At 41.6% G+C, this 6336-nt stretch overlaps 1 long non-coding RNA gene across 1 annotated transcript in view; it reads left to right on the top strand.

The window, feature by feature from the left end:
* Positions 1-6336, top strand: part of LOC146772425 (uncharacterized) — a 442975-nt gene that overhangs the window by 101911 nt on the left and 334728 nt on the right. The window lies entirely within an intron of this gene.

Here is a 6336-nt window from a genome sequence, read left to right as displayed (position 1 = left end):
CCTAAACTCATCAATTGTGCACCCAGTAATTGCCGCACCCTGTGCAGCAGTATCAATATTTAATGGGTATGCAAATATTACCTGCCCAATCAGAATGAGACCCTTAGTGGGTCGCAATCTGTGCCTCCAATCTGCAGGAACCTATTCATGGCAGCATTGCAGTGCTGTGACACTTTTATGGAATGGTGCAGAAAACTTTGCACATTTAAAGAAATTTGATTTTTTTTAAATTTTATTTTAAATCTCTTAATTCAAATTTTTCAAAAACTGTGTTTGTGGATGAAAATAGTTGTAGATTCATGCACCCGTATTTAAATAAGAAACTAACGTTGTACAGATTTTTTGCATTTTCACAAGACCATTTCTACCCCAAACATTTGATGTTTGGAAATTTTGCCCAAGGTGTATTTAACAAAATTTGTAAGTAAGTGATTTGCAAGATAATACATTTGACAAATTCTACCGCAAAAAACGAATGTCACTAAACCCTTTTTTTCATTAATCTGAGGGTCAAGTTACATTTTTTCGTTGCAATGCATTGGACGCAAATTCACATTTTAGCATGGTACCCGAAGAAATGTATTAGATTTTAACAGAAAACTGTGATCAAAATAAGGGTTGAATATTGCATTCAGGGTTTGGTATTTTAAACTCAGTTGGGCAACATCATGTAAAGATCTGCACTGAGCATAAAAATGGGGCAAATGACTTGCACCATTTTTTGAACCTAGTAAAACCAGAAACTGAGAGAACTTGGTTTGCACAAACAAACACTTTAATTGGTTAGGCTTTACTTTATGTAAGGATAGTAAATGTTTTTAGAGGCCTCCAAAACAGTACAGCTGGCAACACCTAGCCCTTAAAATTCTGCCTTCTGCCTTAGCAATTGAAATATTAAAGAGTAAGTTGTTTTCCCCACCATCATGGCTCCCACAGGGCGCCCTCAGTGTGGGAGGTTAGCTCTCTAGTTCTTCATTACTGCTGTGTGGCCCCTATCAAGTGCCCAATTGCATTACTCATATGCAGCGCCCCTTACAGATTCCCCTATTCAGTTTTTTCCACACATTGTTCATATATATATATAAGGCTCTATGGATTCCTTTTAAGCAGGGTCACACACTCACAATAGTCTCATATAGTGACCCATAATAATACACTTTGTTTTAGAGGATTTAAGGGATTTACCGTACCATGCAGATTTTGCTGCGTTAACCATGTAAATTTCCCACAAACTCATAATAGCTGTTATTTATTGCACACGATAAAAGGTACCCCATGGTATTGTTTTTTTATCATGTGCGATAAAACACCTAAACTCGTAATCGGGCCCAAATTGTCTCTTCGCATTTCTTAAACTTTTCAAAGCACATATTTATAAATTCTAAATTCTAATAAATGCCACTCCATGCTGTCATGTAATCTAATGCATATAATCAAAACATTTACAAATATAAAGAAATTATGAACTATCTTTCAAATAAAAAATACAATAAAAATCTTGTCATACTTGTAAATATTTTTCTCTAATTATATGATAATGTTTTCCATGGCGCAGTTTATTATTTGCTTTTTGGGTTCAAGCTGGACCCCTGGCTCAGCTCGCTCTCGGCTCTTTAATTTTTTTTGGGGCTTGTCCACCTCTAGCCTCACTCCATAGTTGCAGGAGTACAGGTATTAATAGTTCACCATGTGCAGTGGCACCCAGATCCTGGATATGAGGGGCCCATTTTGTCATATATGTTTCATTATCAAACCAAGAGATAGGGGGCCCAATTTCCTTGCTTGCATTAGGGCCCTTGGCGCACTCCTTCCGCCACTGCACGGCTGGGAGTTGAACAGGAGTGTGAATTCAGTGCTGGCTGCATGCCAGCCCTGCTCATATCTCCTGCAGAGACCCTCCGTGCTTCGACATCCTCCCCCAGCGGATTACAAGTATAATCAGCCTAAGCATTAGAAATTGCTTGGCTCGCAGATGACTCACTCCGCGGAGGGATATCCCGGTATACGCAAGGCATTGAAAGCCAGCTGCTCAGTGCCGTGATCATGCCCTTCCAGTACAAAATCTATCCTTGAACACTTTTCATGCTATGTATGTGTGTTGTACAATGCAGCATGCACGCAAAGTCTTAAAAAACGAGGCGAAATTAAAAAATATTAATAATTATAATCCCCTTGTAAGATTTTTGGTGCAAATCCCTGTCTATGTTTAATTAGAGTGATTTGCATCAAAACCCGTGAAAATGCGTAGGAATGCCCATGTACCACCCATAGAATGCCCCTTTGACGCAAAGTAAGCAGCGTATAACCAGTGACGTCCGGTTGAAACCACTGACCGGGTGGTCCATTAATTCTAGGAGTCCTCAATCGTTGTACTACATTGGATTAAATCTCGAATACAAGAAAAAAAAGAAAATATTTTTTTTTAGTGGAACGGCTACTCGCCGTCCCACTTGGCCGGGAATTCTATTCGAATCTAAGACTTTTCCTGTGCAGTGTTTAAGTGCTTGGTATTTTGGGGTGCAAATAATCTAAATATAATATAAAAATATTGTAGCCTAGAACCGTTTTTAGGAATTGTGAAAAAGAATGCTCTGCCTGAATACTAAAAATGGGAGTATATTTGAGTTATAATATTGGGCTGTAATATTTGAGATCTAGTAAAAATTTAAACTAGGACAAAGAATATTTCATGAATAATTTAAAATGGCATTCATGTTGACTTTTTTTTCTTTTCTAGTTTTCTTTTCTGTTTTTGAACACTTTCTGGTGTATGTTTATGGGTTCAATCCACACATGCAATATTTGTTGGGAAATCGGTGAAACAGCCCTGAAGAAGCCTTCTAGGGCATGGTGGATCGCCACTTGGTTTTCCTTTCTGGGCCGCACTAGGCGAGGAATGGCGGTCCCCAGGCTGGGACAACAATCAATGGCCCTGATGTGCAGGGAGAACATTCACCAACCTTGATTTTGGGGGAGTTCACAAACAAACTCCAACTTTGGAAGTTTGTTTGTGAAAGACAAAAATTAAATGCCCAGCGGGCAAAAAAAAAACACATGGCGTCAACTCAGCATTCATCTCTGTAGGTGCATCGCCCGCACGGATCCACTTAAAGGTGAAAGCTCAATCTCTTGATACATTGGGTGGTCTTATACCAGGGTGGGGAGTCCAGGTGTGCCACACCTTAGTTTAAATACCTGCTTCCGGCTTGAGTTGACTGGAGGTAAAAGGGCAGGTGTAGTGGCTGTAGATAAGAGGCGCTTAAATAGGACAGTACATTGGGGGCAGGTGTATAGGGCAGGAGGCATGAGGCAGTTATATGCATCGGTACATAGAGGCCAGATATATGTAGATCAGAGGCAGGTTGATGGGGCTCTGGAGCAGGGACAGGTGTATGGGACAGGGGTGTGCCAGAAGATAAAAGGGACGCTTATAGGAACTACTTACTTAGGGACAGGTGAAGGGTCTGCAAATATGGGACAAGTTGGTGCAGATATGAGGCCGGTGAAAATGGCAGTATGTTTAGGACTGATGTATCGGACAAAATTTAACACACAGGTGTGAAACAACTGATATGTGCGGATGTATGCGTTTCCTCTAAAATACATGCGTCAAAGTGTGGAAGGTTGTAGTACCTATGAGAGGTGCTGCAGTGTCTGTGATGTGGGAGTCAGTTTCAGTGTTGGTTTCATTTCTGATGAAACTACTGAAGTAAAGATGTAAACAATCTTCTTTGTAATCTGGGATAAACCCTTGTATGACAGGAGGCTGTGGAGGTTCACACACCACCGGGGCAGGGAGGTAATCCGCCCCGGCCACCAGGCAATGCAAGCCGGAGCCTTGTGGGGGAGGGAGGGAGCCAGGCCCGGCAGCGTCACTCCTTTCTATGAAACCTAGAGGGATTTGCTGCCTCTATGTGTCAATCAATAATGATTGACTCTTGGATTTCCAGGAGTATGTCACACCTGCTCATGGTAAAAAAGCTTTGTCAATGTAGCCTACATACACCCAATGTATGCCCTTGGAAATTTACATTTGTACCCTCAAAAATGTATGTGAATTTGCTAAAAATAGTCCGTTACGCATTAGTGTCAGTCACCCAGGATTAAGTTACTCAGAAGTCCCTGAAACTTTCTGAATGATGGACCCGTCTCTTTATCACAAATCAGATATGTATGAGTTATAAAAGATTTTATTTGAAATTTAAGACTAAACTAGAACAAGGAATTTTCTTAACCTCGGTCAAAGTGCTACAAAAGCAATGATTACTTCTGTTTTTCGAGGAAGTTTGACAGTTTTTAAATTAAACCGGAAGGAGTTTTCACAAGCAACTCAGCCAAGAGAAACTAAAGTGAGCTGCGTGAAGCATTTACGTCTCCCCCTTGTCTCTCACCATTTAATCCAAGTAGATCCCGGTAGAAAGTAAGTGCATTGCACCTCTGTTCACATTTCCTCTTTGTCCTTCTATTTTCTCCTGCTCAAAACTTCGTTTGGTCCGTCTTGTCTGCACAACTGTTTGCGAAACCCGCCGTTAACACAGAGAGGCTTTGACTTTACCCAGATGCGTATATCCCTCTCACCTCCTACTATTGGATGCTTCTTGTATTATTCCACCATCTAGGAAGTGCTTCCATTGCAATGAATGAGGGACTGTTTTACGCCTTAAAAGTGTACTCAACCAACTTGTTGTTTGTCACACTCAGTTGTTTATCTCACACATACATTCCATTTAGAAAAAAAAAATGTGTTGCACTTCTTCCCCAGCATTTGCAAAGGGACTTGCTTTAATATGTTAAAAAAGCATTTGTGCATGCAACAGTATTTGTGAATGCCTGTGTTTACATGCATTAGTACACGAAAGCCAGACCTTTCGATTTTGTCAATGCTTGTTTTGTAAGGGGGGGACTCGTGTATATTTCGGAGGATGGAAAAGTAGAAGGGCAAAGTCCATATTGAGTCAGTTTGGCACACAATGTCTGAATTCAGTGACGTCGGAAGGGGGGGGTGGGCCGCCCCGGGTGGCATCACTGAGAAGGGGGGACAACATGGCAAAAATATGTGTTTTAAACACATATTTTTTCCATTTTGTCAAGTCGGGGTGACAAGAAATTTTCCGCACCGGGTACCATCTGACCTTGCTGTGCCACTGTCTGAATTACCTAGGGTGGAGCAAACTAGTGGAAGTTCTCCCCTCTTGCCAGCTGCTTCGCTTTGAAGATTGGCACAGAGCTGGCATGCCAGTGCTCCCCATGTCTTTTTTCACAAAACAAATATGGCTGACATTTTATTCAGGATTGTTTCTAGGGCAACGCAGCACTAGGCGTTTATTGCCACTATCAACAACAAGGTGGCGCTAGTGAGCAGCATATGATTCCACCCTGTAAGCAAGTAGGGGGACACAGAGGTCACAATGGGCTAGAGGCACCAACGTCTCCACAAACACACGCTTGGTACAACATAATTTTGCAATGCACTTGCGGACTTCTATAATGTATGGTACATTGCTGCTGCATTTTGCGTTGCGCCAAGTGAGATCCTGCGCAAAACCTTAGTAAATCCACCTCTTGATGTGTCAAAATTTTACATTTACATTGCAAATGGTGGGATAACTTGACCCCCATCAGCCTGTTTTCGCCAGTTTGTCGCTTGCATATTGGTGCAATGGGGACCATAACTGATCACGCAGTTGTCTAAGTGATTGGAGCATGTGGGTGTTACTAAGTCTACATTATTTTGCTGTTAAATCACATGATTTGTCCTGACTTTGATGTCTATTTCCTCCACCGTCAACCTAGTGCCGTTAGCCCCCGCTAACCTCACTTCTCACAGATCCAAATCATCCAAACATGGTCATGCTCCCTTGCTAAGCTTGGTATCAAGGGTCATAAAGACAGTGACAGGAAGAGCAAGAAAACAGGAAGCTAAAGAAAACAGGAAGTGAAAGAAAGGATTTCTCTTTGACCCCAGATTACTTCCTGTAGTCAAAGTGTGTGTGTGTGTGTGTGTTCTTATGATTGTAATACCCTTCTTCTCTTCCACCCTTCTCTCTCTCTCTCACTCTCTCTCACAAAGAGAAAGAGATGTACCGCATATTTTAGCGACATTATTTGCATTGTCCTCGTGAAGCAGGCTCTCTGCCGCCTCTCATCCTTTTACGTACATTGATAATATCGCGCCATCTACATGTTATTTAAGTCCTGTTTTTGATCATACTGTAGTTGAGGTTCCTAGCCCACCACATGCACAGCCACTGCATGTGGTTTATCTGAAGCAGCAGCTAAGAGGTATGAATGCCATTCCCAAGTAAGACCCAAATAATACTGTAATATTCCAATTAA

This window comes from Triturus cristatus, chromosome 12 (genome assembly GCF_964204655.1).
Source record: "Triturus cristatus chromosome 12, aTriCri1.1, whole genome shotgun sequence".
Classification (NCBI taxonomy): Eukaryota; Metazoa; Chordata; class Amphibia; order Caudata; family Salamandridae; genus Triturus; species Triturus cristatus.
This window is presented reverse-complemented; position numbering and strand designations above follow the sequence as displayed.